Source organism: Heteronotia binoei, chromosome 21, assembly GCF_032191835.1.
Source record: "Heteronotia binoei isolate CCM8104 ecotype False Entrance Well chromosome 21, APGP_CSIRO_Hbin_v1, whole genome shotgun sequence".
NCBI classification, from domain to species: Eukaryota; Metazoa; Chordata; class Lepidosauria; order Squamata; family Gekkonidae; genus Heteronotia; species Heteronotia binoei.
Window position 1 is genome coordinate 23,308,677 of NC_083243.1, and position 14,131 is coordinate 23,322,807.

The 14,131-nt window shown below is 53.6% G+C and overlaps 1 protein-coding gene and 1 pseudogene across 1 annotated transcript in view; both read right to left on the bottom strand.

Annotated features, from left to right (window-relative positions):
* Positions 1 to 3,979, bottom strand: part of LOC132590081 (oocyte zinc finger protein XlCOF6-like) — a 28,661-nt pseudogene extending 24,682 nt beyond the window's left edge.
* Positions 1 to 14,131, bottom strand: part of LOC132590082 (heat shock 70 kDa protein-like) — a 283,440-nt gene that overhangs the window by 172,015 nt on the left and 97,294 nt on the right. The window lies entirely within an intron of this gene.

The following is a 14,131-nucleotide window of genomic DNA, read 5'->3' on the forward strand; positions in this document are numbered from 1 at the left end:
TTCTTCCACAACAGACAGATTCATCCACCTCCTGCCCTTTTGTTCTCTCTCTGGTGGAGAAGAGAAGGCCACCCTTTGTCAAAACCCAAGGCTCAGCGCCTCAGCAGAGCAGTTGAACACATGTTTGCACTGGGCCCTGCCTAGATGGGAGAGCTTTCCACAAATCGTCCTCATTTTCTCTGCCTACGCTAACTTTCCCCCCCTCCCCCGAGAAAGCCACACACCCAAATGCCAAGGTTCACTGGACAATGGGGATCTGTTTGATGCATGTGAACTCCAAACACCGCTTCCATTTTGCAAACGCTGGCAAAGACCCAAGTGACACTCTGGGATGGGTGGGGAGAGGAGGGGAAGGCTGGTTGCTGCAGCTTCAAGAGGAGGAGAGATTGTGAAGATGCAGGGCTAGCCCTAAACCAGGGGTGGCCAAACTTGCTTAATGCAAGAGCCCCATAGAATAAACGTCAGGTGTCTGAGAGCCATAAGACAGGAGCATCATTTATTTGAGAGCCGCGAGGCAGGCAGGAAAACGGAGGAGGGAGAGGTGGGAAAAAAGCAACGTTTAATGCATTCTCCAAGCTGCCAGTTGGCTTGACTTGGAGAAATTATTTAAAGAAGAAGAAGAAAATATCGGATTTATATCCCGCCCTATACTCCGCATCTCAGAGTGGTCACAATCTCCTTTACCTCCCCACCCCCACAACGGACACCCTGTGAGGTGGGTGGGGCTGAGAGAGCTCTCCCAGAAGCTGCACTTTCAAGGACAGTTCTGGGAGACCTACGGCTGAGCCAAGGCCATTCCAGCAGCTGCATGCGGAAGAGTGGGGAATTAAACCTGGTTCTCCCAGATAAGAGTCCAAGCACTTAGCCACTACACCAAATGCCTTCTCCAAGCTGGCCGATGGGGTGGTGGGGGCTTCAAGAGCCACACAATATGTGTGAAAGAACCACATGTGGCTCCTGAGCCACAGTTTGGCCACCCTGCTCTAGACTCTCTGGCACCTAGGCAAGCTTAACTTCTGGCACCCTCCCCCAGGAACCAATTTTCAGAAACAGATGAATTGGTCGGTGGGGGAGGGGGAGGGATGAAAAGCACAAAACTTGAACTTGCTCCCTGGTCTGATCTTGTCAGATCTCGGAAGCTGAGCAGGGCCAACTCTGGCAAGTATTGGGATGGGAGACCTTGGAAAAACAAAGTCCGGAGGGCAGGCTCTATTCAGCCACCTCTCTGAAGACAGTAGGGTTGCCAATCCCCAGGTGAGGGCAGGGGATCCTCTGGCTTGGAGGCCCTCCCCCTGCTTCAGGGTCATTATAAAGCCGGGGGAGGGGAGGGAAATGTCTGCTGGGAACTCTATTATTCCCTATGGAGACTTTTCCATAGGAAATGATGGAGAATTGATCTGTGGGTATCTGGGGCTTTGGGGGGGTGGTTGTTGTTTGAGGTAGAAACACGAACTTTTCAGCATAGCATCCAGGGCCTCTCCCCAAACCACCCCCAAATTTTCAAAATGATTGGACCAGGGAGTCCAGTTCTATGAGCCTCAAAAGAAGGTGTCCCTATTCTTCATTATTTCCAATGGAGGGAAGGCATTTAAAAGGTGTGTGGTCCCTTTAAATGTGATGGCCAGAACTCCCTTTGGAGTTCAGTTATGCTTGTTACAACCTTGCTTCTGGCTCCACCCCAATGTCTCCCGGCTCCATCCCAAAAGTCCCCAGATATTTCTTGATTTGGACTTGGCAACCCTAGAAGAGAAGCCTGGAGAGGAGGTGGCTGAGAGGTGATATGATCACCATCTTCAGGTACTTGAAGGGCTGTCATATAGAGGAGGGTGTGGAATTGTTTTCTGTGGCCCCAGAAGGTAGGACCAGAACCAGTGGGTTGAAATTAAATCAGAAGAATTTCCGACTCAACGTTAGGAAGAACTTCCTGACCGTTAGAGCGGTTCCTCAGTAGAACAAGCTTCCTCAGGAGGTGGTGGGCTCTCCTTCCTTGGAGGTTTTTAAACAGAGGCTGGATGGCCTGTGCAGAGGCAGGCAGGGGTTGTGGGCAATGTTCCCTTTAAGAGAATCAGTTTGGGGTAGTGGTTAAGTGCGTGGACTCTTACCTGGGAGAACCGGGTTTGATTCCCCGCTCCTCCACTTGTACCTGCTGGAATGGCCTTGGGTCAGCCATAGCTCTCGCAGGAGTTGTCCTTGAAAGGGCAGCTGCTGTGGGAGCCCTCTCAGCCCCACCCACCTTACAGGATGTCTGTTGTGGGGGGAGAAGATATAGGAGATTGTAAGCCTCTCTGAGTCTGATTCAGAGAGAAGGACGGGGTATAAATCTGCAATTGTTCTTCTTCTAAGCACTGTGTGCGAAATTTTTCCTATCTGTTCTTTCACTGAGTCACTTGAGCCCAGAATTCCAGTGCCCTAGGCAATCACCTAGTTTGCCTAGTTGCAGGGCCAGCCCTGAGCAGATGGTGAGAACGGGGAGAAGCATACAGACAGTGGAAGCAGGTAGAGCGGCTGGAGATGACCAAGCTGACAGGCATCTGGCTCAGCCTGGAGAGGACAGGAACAGATTCTTGCCCCATGTCAAGGACAAGCCTTCATTGTCCGGATGCATAACATGCTCAGAAATAAGTACGTAGGCAAAGAGACTCAATGTAGTTTGAAAGAGCAGAGCAGGGGTGGCCAAACTGCAGCTTGGGAGCCACATGTGGATCTTTCACATGTACTGCGTGGCTCTCAAAGCTCCCAGCGTCCCATTGGCTGGTTTGGAGAAGGCATTTCTCTCTTTAAATCACTTCTCTAAACCAAGTCAGCTGGTAGCTTGGAGAATGCATTTAAAGTTAAAGTTGATTTATTTCCACCTCTCCCTCCCTCCTCCTGCCCCCATCTATTTTCCTTCCGGTTTGGAGGCCCTCCCCCCACTTCAGGGTCATCAGAAAGCGGGGGGAGGGGAGGGAAATGTCTGCTGGGAACTCTATTATTTCCTATAGAGATTTATTCCCATAGAAAATCATGGAGAATTGATCCGCGGGTATCTGGGGCTCTGGGGAGGCTGTTTTTGGGGGTAGAGGCACCAAATTTTCCGTATAGCATCTAGTACCTCTCCCCAAATACCCACCAAGTTTCAAAAAGATTGGACCAGGGGGTCCAATTCTATGAGCCCCAAAAGAAGGTGCCCCATCATTCATTATTTCCTATGGAAAGAAGGAATTGAAAAAGTGTGCCGTCCCTTTAAATGTGATGGCCAGAACTTTGGAGTTCAGTTATGCTTGTCACAGCCTTGATCTTGGCTCCACCCCTAATGTCTCCTGGCTCCACCCCCAAAGTCCCCAGATATTTCTTGAATTGGACTTGGCAATAAAATCTAATGGGAGACCACCAAGGAACACCTAGGTTGTGACGCAGAGGCAAGCAATGGCAAACCACCTTTGGTCGTCTCTTGCTTTGAAAACTCTATGGGTTGCCAGCAGTCAGCCGCAGTTTGAGAGCTCTTTCCACTACGAATATCCAAGCAAATAAGAAACGATCAAAGCAAAGGCAGAGCAGAGAAATATTCTGTGTGAATTCCTGACCAGCAGTCCTTTAAGCCCTGGGACACACCTACCTTTTCATCTGCTGTTTGAGAAAAACCAGGCCCTCCTCTCAATTGCAGAGATAAGCCGGGGCAGATGTTGCAATCACTAGAGGACAGGGATTTAAAGCATGGATTTAGAGGATGATCACATCCCAGTAAATCCCTTTCATATATATGTATATAAAGTACCTGCTGATTTCTGGATAGAAACCTCTGTCTGTAGTGAAGTGCAGAGCTGGCTACAAATGTTGCAGAGGCCTGGGCAGAGGGTACCCCGGGGGGGGGGGTGTCCTTTCCTACCCCTCACCCACCCGTCTCACTACCTGCCTGGATGTGTTTCTCCTACCATCCCTCTGCCTGTGCTCACAGCCATCTGTTCTGCCCATAGGCCTCCCCCTGGGCAGTGTGTACAGCTGGGAGCAGAGGTGGAATTCTAGCAAGAGTTTCTTTGCATATTAGGCCACACACCCCTGATGTAGCCAATCCTCCAAGAGCATACAAAAAAGAGCCTTCTAAGGTCTTGGAGGATTGGCTACATCAGGGGTGTGTGGCCTAATATGCAAAGGAGCTCCTGCTAGAATTCCACCCCTGGCTGGGAGTATGGGGAGGGAGGCAGAGCACTCACAAGTGAATCAGCAGGAAATGCATAACTATCTCCAGGGGTCATTTCTGTAGAAAAAGAGGTGCCAGAGCTCATTAGCACAGCTCATTTGCATATGCCACACACCCCTGACATCAGCGGAAGGGGTACTAAATTATATCAGCTCAGTATCTACCTTAAAATGCTTCTTGAATGATTATTATCATTGTTGTTGTTTTATTGTACTGTTATTATTGTACTGTTACATGGTTTTAATTTCTCAGTTTTTAACTGTTTTAATCTGTGTTGTTATCCTGCCTGAGCCTTTCCATGGGAAAAGGCAGAATATAAGCCAATAAAAATAAATAAATTGTCACAATAAAATTTTACTCCCCTTATTCTTTTAAAATTACTTTCTCCTGTGTGGCCACACTGGCATGATGAAGATTTCCCTCTGTCTATTTTATATTTTTGGTTATTCTCCCATTTTTTTTGGAGGGGGGGGCGGGAATATTAGAAAGTTTGTTAAATCCTAGAGTTCAGCAAAATTTCCACAGGGGTGGTGGTTGAACAATGGAGCCCAGAAGCAAGTATTTTTTTGGGGGGGGGGAGTGCCCTATGGTGCAAAGCTGCAGTACTGCAGTCCTTGCTCTCTGCTCATGACCTGAGTTCGATCCCTGCGGAAGCTGGGTTCAGGTAGCTGGCTCAAGGTTGACTCAGCCTTCCATCCTTCCCAGGTCGGTAAAATGAGGACCCAGCTTGCTGTGGGGAAAGTGTAGATGACTGGGGAAGGCAATAGCAAATCACCCTGCAAAAAGTCTGCCGTGAAAACGTTGTGATGCAGCGTCACCCCAGAGTCTGAAACGACTGGTGCTTGCACAGGGGACTACCTTTACTTTTTTAAGAAAGAAAGAGCACAATAAAACTTAGAGGTTCTGGAGTTCCGCTCCTGTGAGCTCCTGCCCAAATGAGGCCTGACTACTTCTCCCCCACACCCCAATGACCCCTGCTCCATGCCCAGAAGATGGACCAGAACCTCCAGCATCCCTGACAAAAATGTATTGGAGAAAAATTGCTTCCAAGATGCTTTCTTTGGTTTTTAAATGGGTAAGGCTAGGTTAAAGTATCTTTGTCTCTCTCCGCAGTGCTGTTCTTTGTACTGATGAGTTGATCACCTTGACAACTATTGTTACATTTTGTTCATAATGTTTTAAAAAGCCAGTGGGGTGGGGGGGGAAGGATTGGCAAGAACATGCTGTCTGCTTCGACTTGCATTTAGAAGTACAACAGCGGGACAGCAGTTGGTGTGGAGAAACTGTAGTGTATCAAGAAATGTCATGCGAACCGACGGGGGGGGGGCAACTGGGCAGTCCCAGGAGCCCCAGCGCCGGGAGCCAGTCCCCGCCTATCTCCAGCTGTGGCGGGAAGTTCAACGGGGCTGGATTGGCCCGACCAACCCAGTAGGCTGTACCCGGGATTGTACATAAGCGGGACCCGGCCCGCGTGTTCGCCCCCTTGCAACGTGCTCCTAATAAACCATGTTGCCCTACTCTCGTCTCCGCCTCGAGTACGTTACACTGGCGACGAAGGTGGGATCCTAGCCTCAGCGGCTACGACGGAGATCTGGGCAACAAGCGACTGCCGCCGCCATCATGGCCAACCAAGGCGGAATCACCGGCTACCTCGAGCCCTTCGACCCAACCAATCCAGAGGGATGGGAGTCCTACGCGGAGCGGGTCGAGTTCTACCTCCGGGCCAACAAAAGCGGTGGCATGGGAACGAACCGCACGAACGTTTCCCCGGGCCAAGATGGAAGCTGCCCACCACGGAGAGCTGGACCACGACGGCCCCGAGGAGGAGGAAGCCCATCAGCTACGCCGCCCAGCCGGGCCACCCAACAGAGCGACCCAACGCCCCCGAGCGACCGACCGACCACCAGCGTCGGAGAGAGCCCCGGCCACCAAGTGCGCCAGCTGCGGCGGCCCCCACGAGCGGAGAGACTGCCAGTACCGGACCTGGGACTGCAGGAGCTGCGGAAAGACCGGCCACATTGCCAGGGCTTGCCGAGCCAAGCCCAACCGCAGGAAGCCGACCACGTACCACGAGTCCGCGGAGTCCCACGCGGTAGACTCTACGTCCCTACAGGTACTGAACTTGCCCCACGATTCCCCCGATAAAATCAAAGTGGCGGTCCTTATAGAGGGGAACCCCTGCCAAATGGAGGTGGACTCAGGGTCCTCCATTTCCCTCATTGCGGAAGAAACCCTAAGAGAACTGTGTCCCCGCCAGCGGCTGCAACTTCGGCCGGCAGACTTCATACTCCGGGACTTCCAGAAGAACCCGGTGCAAATTGCGGGGTGGGCGCGGGTACAAGTCGAGCGGGGGTCCTTCCACGGCCCGCTGGACATCCTGGTGGTTAAGCGCCAGCTGGCCACCCTGCTAGGTCTGGCCTGGTTTAAACCCTTGGGAATCCGCGTGGAGGGGGTGGGCCAGACCATAACGCCCCGGGGGTTCGGGGAGATTTGCAAGGAATTCCCCGAGGTATTCGATGGGTCCCTAGGGAGCTACCGGGGGCCGCCCATCTCCCTGCCCCTAGACCCCACGGTCAGACCGATTCGGCTCAAGGCCAGGAGGGTACCGTTCGCCTTGAAACCTAAGATTGAGGCAGAGTTAGACCGCCTCACGGCACAAGGCGTCCTCGAGCCGGTGGACTACGCCACCTGGGAAACCCCCATCGTTACCCCCATCAAGCCAAACGGGGAGGTGCGGATCTGTGCCGATTATAAATGCACCATAAACAAGGCACTACAGGACAACCCCTATCCAGTGCCGGTGGTGAGCCATGTCCTGGCCGCCCTAGCGGGGGCTAGGATATTTGGGAAGCTAGACCTGGCCCAGGCCTACCAGCAGCTCCCAGTAGACAATAAGACGGCGGAGGCCCAAACGATCGTGACCCACAGGGGGGCTTTCCAGGTAAAGAGGCTTCAGTTTGGGGTTAGCGTCGCTCCGGGGATTTTCCAGAGCCTAATGGACGCTCTCCTTAAAGGGATCCCAGGAGTCCAGCCGTTTTTCGACGACATTTTAGTCGCCGCTCCGGACCCCGAAGAATTCGGCAACCGCCTTCGAGAGGTGCTCCGCCGGTTCCAGGCAGCGGGGCTCAAGGTCAAGAGAGAGAAATGCTTGCTGGGGGTTCCACGGGTGGAGTTTCTGGGGTTCGCCGTTGACGCAGCAGGAATCCACCCCACGGAAGAAAAGACCCGAGCCATCGTGCAAGCCCCGGCTCCCACTTGTAAAGCGGAGCTCCAAAGCTTCTTGGGGGTGCTCAACTTTTACCACTCCTTCCTCCCCCACAAGGCAGCCCTGGCGGAGCCCCTCCACCGGCTGCTGGACAAAAAAGCCCCTTGGGTTTGGGGCAAACGACAGGCCGCGGCGTTTCAGGCGGTCAAGGACGTCCTGGTGTCCAATGCGGTGCTCCACCATTTTGACGAGGCCCTCCCCGTCATCCTGGCCTGCGATGCGTCGCCGTATGGGGTGGGAGCAGTCCTGGGGCACCAGCTTCCGGACGGGAGGGAGGTACCGGTCGCATATTACTCCCGCACGCTCACTTCAGCCGAGCGCAACTACGCGCAGATAGATAAAGAGGCCCTGGCAATCGTGGCAGGGGTCCGAAAGTTCCATGAGTATCTATATGGGAGAAGGTTCACCATTGCCACGGACCACAAGCCCCTCTTAGGTCTACTGGCCCCAGACCGACAAACCCCCCAAATACTCTCACAGCGCGTGTTGAGGTGGAACCAATTCCTCAACTCATACACGTACACACTGGTTCATAGGGCCGGCAAGGCTATGGGACACGCGGATGCGCTTAGCCGTTTGCCGCTTCCGGAGACGGGTCCGGACCCCGCACCCGCACACCAGGTCATGATGATAGAGAGCCTCCCAGAGCCGCCCCTCCACGCAACGGAGGTGGCCAAGGCCACCCAGAAACACAGGACACTGGCACGGGTGCTCGACTGGGTGGTGAGGGGGTGGCCAGAGGGAAACATGGGGGAAGAATTCAAGCCTTACAAGGCGAGGAGGGAGGAATTAGCCGCACACAAGGGCTGCATACTTTGGGGCAGTAGGGTAGTGATTCCACCCCCGCTCCAAAGGCGTGTTCTAGAATCCCTACACGAGACTCATCCCGGCATAGTGCGAATGAAGGCTCTGGCCAGGAGCTACGTCTGGTGGCCGGGAATGGACGGGGAGATCGAGGGCTGGGTCCGCGGGTGCCAGACCTGCCAGGAATCACGGCCCGAGCCGCCCAGCGCCCCCGTCACTAGGTGGGAGTCCACCCGGAAACCATGGTCGAGACTCCATATCGACTTTGCGGGCCCATTCCAGGGGCAAACCTTCATCATAATGGTGGACTCCTACACCAAATGGCTGGAGGTCATCCCCGTAGGGTCCACCTCGTCCACAGCCGCGATCAGAGCTCTGCGCAGGGTCCTATGCACACATGGCATCCCGGACACCATAGTCTCTGATAACGGGGCCGCCTTCACCTCAGCCGACTTCCAGGCGTTCCTGCAAAGATATCTGATCAGGCACATAAGGTCGGCTCCCTTCCATCCGGCCACCAACAGCCAGGCGGAGCGGATGGTCCGCACAACAAAGGAGGCCCTCGGCCGAATTGTACAGGGGGACTGGGACCACAGGCTGGCCGCGTTCCTCTTCGATAATCGGATCACCCCTAACCCGGTCACAGGAGTCAGCCCGGCTGAGCTCCTCATGGGACGCAAACTCATAACCCGGCTGGACCGGCTGCATCCCGACCGAGCTTCAGACACCCGCGGGAGCCCCGAAGTCCGTGACGCCGCCCGGGGCTTCTTCGCGGGCGACCCAGTTTTCGCCCGAAACTATGCAAGGGGCCCCGATTGGGTGGCGGGGCGGGTACTGAGGGTAACCGGGTCCCGCCACTACGACATATCAACGGAGGGGGGCCAGGTACTACGGCGGCACATTGACCAGTTGAGGCGCCGCACCCTTCCGGAGGCCCCCACAGACACGGACGAGGCTATATCCAGCGAGGAGCCTAACGGAGACCGCCTAGAGGACGCGATCCCAACATCCGTGATGCGGGCGCCGGAGGTACCGGAACCGACCGAGCCCGAGGGATCCGCTGAACCGGACGGGCCGCCCCCGTCCACTCCAGGACCTACCGAGGCACCATCCTCGGCGGCCGCGCCGCCGCCACCGGGACCCCCCAGACGGTCCACTCGGGAGCGCCGGCCCCCCGCATACTTACAGGACTTTGTACATTAACCAGGGGGGGAGGGGTGTAGTGTATCAAGAAATGTCATGCGAACCGACGGGGGGGGCAACTGGGCAGTCCCAGGAGCCCCAGCGCCGGGAGCCAGTCCCCGCCTATCTCCAGCTGTGGCGGGAAGTTCAACGGGGCTGGATTGGCCCGACCAACCCAGTAGGCTGTACCCGGGATTGTACATAAGCGGGACCCGGCCCGCGTGTTCGCCCTCTTGCAACGTGCTCCTAATAAACCATGTTGCCCTACTCTCGTCTCCGCCTCGAGTACGTTACAGAAACCAAACAGATTTCTAAGAGGCAGTGCGATGTAGTGGTTAGAATGCTGGGCTAGGATCTAGTTGAACCAGGTTCGAATCCCTGCTCTGCCATAGAAGCTTGCTGGGTGACTTTGGAGCAGTCACATGCTGTCTACCTCACAGAGTTGATGTGAGCAACACTCCCTTTAAGATGTGGAGTCCTGTGAACGAAATTCTACTTTATGAGCTACTGATGTTAAAGTTGTGAGCTAATGCTGGGGGGGTAAGTGTCGATGACTGGGGAAGGCAGTGACAAACCACCCCGTAAAAAGTCTGCCGTGAAAACGTCGTGATTCGACGTCACCCCAGAGTCGGAAACAACTGGGGACTACCTTTACCTTTTTACTACATAAATTAGTTTGCTCTGGGGCCATTTTTTCCTGAGCAGAGACAAAAAATTGTGAGCCAGAGGCTAAAAAATTGTGAACTCAGAGCAGGCCCGTAGTAAAAAAAAATGTAGATGTGGAGGGCTCTTTTTCTAGCAGGAGCTCCTCTGCATATTAGGCCACGCCCCCTGATGTAGCCAATCCTCCAAGAGCTTAGAGGGCTCTTAGTACAGGGCCTACGGTAAGCTCCTGGAGGATTGGCTACATCAAGGGGGCATGGCCTAATATGCAAAGGAGCTCTTGCAAGAAAAAGAGCCTGGCTGGGATAATATTTTAGGTACTGCAGGGAAATCCCCCACTGATTGCCAGTTGGCCAAGCTCCAGGCTTCCCTGGGCGAGGGAGGAGCAGGTCGAAGCTCTGAAGTCCTGAAGCTGTTTGCTGAAGGACCTTCTCAGCTTGTGGACTCAGCAGCAACACTCACTGCACCAGCGTCCCAGAGACGCTGCTTGGGGAGCCCCGCTGGCCCACTAGGGAAGCCTGGCCACTTCCGAAACAGCTGTGCAGAGCCGGTTTGCTTCCTCCAGGCAGTGGGAGCCATCCCAAGACATGGAGCCACACTGGAGCATGGAAGAGCGCTTTTGCAAAGACGCTTCTCCCCAGGCCCTCTTCTCCCTCTGCTCCTGAGCATGCTCTGCCAGCAGGGCCGGTTCGCCCACTAGGTAAACTAGGCAGTTGCCTAGGGCACTGGGAGGGTGGGGGCGCCAAATTGGCCTCCCCACCTCCCTCCTGGTGCCCCAGGCAAGCACCTTGTTTGCCTGCCTCCCCTGCCCTCCAGCTGCTACCGCTGCCTGCTACCACCGCAGGAAGTGGGGAGGGGAGGAGTCAGCGGCAGCGGGGTTGCGCTTTCAGAACGCTGATCCTGACAGACTGTGAGCGCCTCCTGGCCCCGTGGCATGGTCTTACCCGCGATTGAGTGATCGGACGGGGAGGGGGGGGCTTTAGATAGCCGCAACACAGTGCTAGAGCCGGTTCCGGCATTGAAATTGACATGGGGTGGGGAAGGGTCTGAAGGGAGGGAGGAGGAGGAGGCATGGCGGGGAGGGGGGAGCCATGGAGCCTTGGGGAAGGCGTGGGGGCGCTTGGAGGGCACCAGGTAGCGAGTCTGCCTAGGGCGCCATAGGGTGTCGGGCTGCCCCTGTCTGCCAGGTATTTGTGAAAGAAGCAGGAGGCTCCACAGCCTGGGAAGGCAGGCAGGCAGGCAGGAGAGCCAGTTTGGTGTAGTGGTTAAGTGTGCGGACTCTTATCTGAGAGAACCGGGCTTGATTCCCCACTCCTCCACTTGCAGCTGCTGGAATGGCCTTGGGTCAGCCATAGCTCTCACAGAGCTGTCGTTGAAAGGGCAGCTGCTGTGGGAACCCTCTCAGCCCCACCCACTTCACAGGGTGTCTGTTGTGGGAGAAGAAGATAAAGGAGATTGTAAGCTGCTCTGAGTCTCTGATTTAGAGAGAAGGGCGGGGTATAAATCTGCAGTCGTCATTGTCATCGTCGTCTTCTTCTTCTCCACTGGAGGGGCCATACATATGGGAGGGGGGGCGGTTGAATGGAGAGACCTGGCCCCTCGCCCGGGCTCCACCGTAGCTACGGGCCTGGTTTAGAGGGAACTCAGCTTAGAGGGAACATTGGCTGTGAGGATAGAATGGAGAAGAGAATAATAAGCTGCTTTTGGAGGCCTCTGAGGAGAAAAGTAGGTTATCATGAAATGATACATAAATTATAATATAGTGGGTTTCTTGCAATGAAGAGTCGAGGTGACAGTGATCATCAGCTCTTTATTAGGTACAGCATAACACAGGGCTGCACTCAAAGACTGGAGAACTGGGCCAAAGAGGCCGACTATATACAACTCAGGGTTTCCGTGCTAGCACGTTATTGGGTCATTCAAACCAGCAGGGGCCCTGTGATTGGAGCAGGGCAGCAGGGATTTGGATTCTGCTGCCCATTGTTCTCAAGTCCCCAAGCTCCGTTCGAATGGCTCCAATGAGCCAGACAGGAACACCCATATAAGTCTTCACTTGAATCCTCATACACAACATAAGTACAGGGCTTTTTCCGTAGTAGGAGTTTAGGTCCTTTGCATATTAGGCCACACACCCTGATGTAGCCAATCCTTCAAGAGCTTACAGGGCTCTTCATACAGGGCCTACTGTAAAGTCCAGGAGGATTGACTACATCAGGGGCATGTGGCCTAATAGGCAAAGGAGCTCCCGCTACGAAAAAAGCCCTTCATAAATAAATATGAGTCAGAGGTCTGTGCTATAGTTTGAGAACCCAGAAAGAGCCTAGAAGTATTGCAGAATGAAACTTTATTTTAGATGAAATCAACGATCTTACATATGGGCTTGGATTAGGCAATACCGGTGTGGTAATTTTATATCTACCGTTAGTTGACGGGTATGAGGACCTGCTGAGTCATGGACTGCTCCATAGAAAAGATGAGGCAAGAGAAGCACAATTCAGTGAAACGGAGCCTTTGTGTCATCTAAAACTCCGAGACTGTCAATCTCCAAGTGAGACCTGAGGACACCTGGAATTAAAAATTGATTGCCAGACTGCAGAGATCGGTTCCCCTGGAAAAAATGGCCACTTTGATGACGGAACTCTATGACTGGAATTTATGACCCTGCTGAGGTCACCCACCTTCCCTAGGCTTCATTCCCAAATCTTAAAACGTTACCATTCGGTGGTTTTAAAGAATTGTATTTCTCCCATGGGATCCAGGGCAGTGGTCAAAGGAAGCTCTGGCTCTTTCCTTCCTTCCCCAGGGGACCAGGAGGGGGAGGAGCCTCAGCCAATAGAAGGAAGAGCAGGAGGAGGAAGCAGATGACAGCAGGTGCTTTGGGGGCCTAATAGGAGCCCTCCAGGGGCCTGGTTTGGCCCCTGAGCCACATGTTTGATACCCCTGCACTAGGGGAAGCAAAACATGTGCGCAGTCCCCCCCCCCCCCCCCCGCAAGCAACAGGAACACACAAGCAAGGGAAATGAGAATGTGGGAAACCTGAGAATGTGGGAAACCTCCTACTGTCTGTAGAGTTGCAGGCCAAAACGTTTACTTGCGCTTTTAACTAAAGTTGCAGTTTTCTAAATTACAATTTATTCTGCTTAGAGCTGTTTTCATGACTTGTTTTCATACTGACAATGTCATAGTTGTGGGTTCTTCATGATTTTATTCTGATGAGCTTTTGTTTTGTTTTTTTACTTTGTGAACCCTCTCAGTCAGGTCTCTGGAGAGGCAGCACAGACATTTTCTAAATAAATAGTTAATATGCTGGAATCACAGTTCCCTCTTTTCTATGGATTGAAGAAGAGGAGATTGGATTTATACCTCTCCCTTGACTACTTGAAGGAGTCTCAGATGGCTTACAATCTCCTTTCCCTTCCTTTCACCACAACAGACACCCTATGAGGTGGGTGGGACTGAGAGAGCTCTGACAGAAACGGCTCTTCAAATAACAGCTCTGAGAGAACTGTGACTGATCCAAGGTCACACCAGTAGCTGCATGTGTAGGACTGGGTACTCAAAACCCAGTTCTCCCAGATTAGAGTGCATGCACTTGACTGTTATACCAAACTGGCTCTCTGTTGACCCTGTCAGTCTTCAACAGTTGCATGACAGACAGAAATCTACAGCTTTCTTGGCATGCATGTTTCAGTGGATTGATTAGGCATTCAGCCCCATCCACCTCACAGGGGGGAGAAGATATAGGAGATTGTAAGCCACTGAGTCTCTGATTCAGAGAGAAGGGCAGGGTATAAAGCTGCAGTCTTCTTCTATGCAGGAGAGTTTGAACTATCTATTAGGGATGCCAGCCTCCAAGTGGGACCTGGGGATGCCCTGAAATGACAGCTCATCTCCAGACTACAGAGATCAGCTCCCTTGGAGAAAATGGCTGCTTTGGAGGGTGGCCTTTGAGGCATTGTACCCCACTGAGGTCTCTGTCCTCCCCAGGCTTCATCCCCAAATCTCCAGAGGTTTCCCAACCTGGAGGACCTGGCAACCCT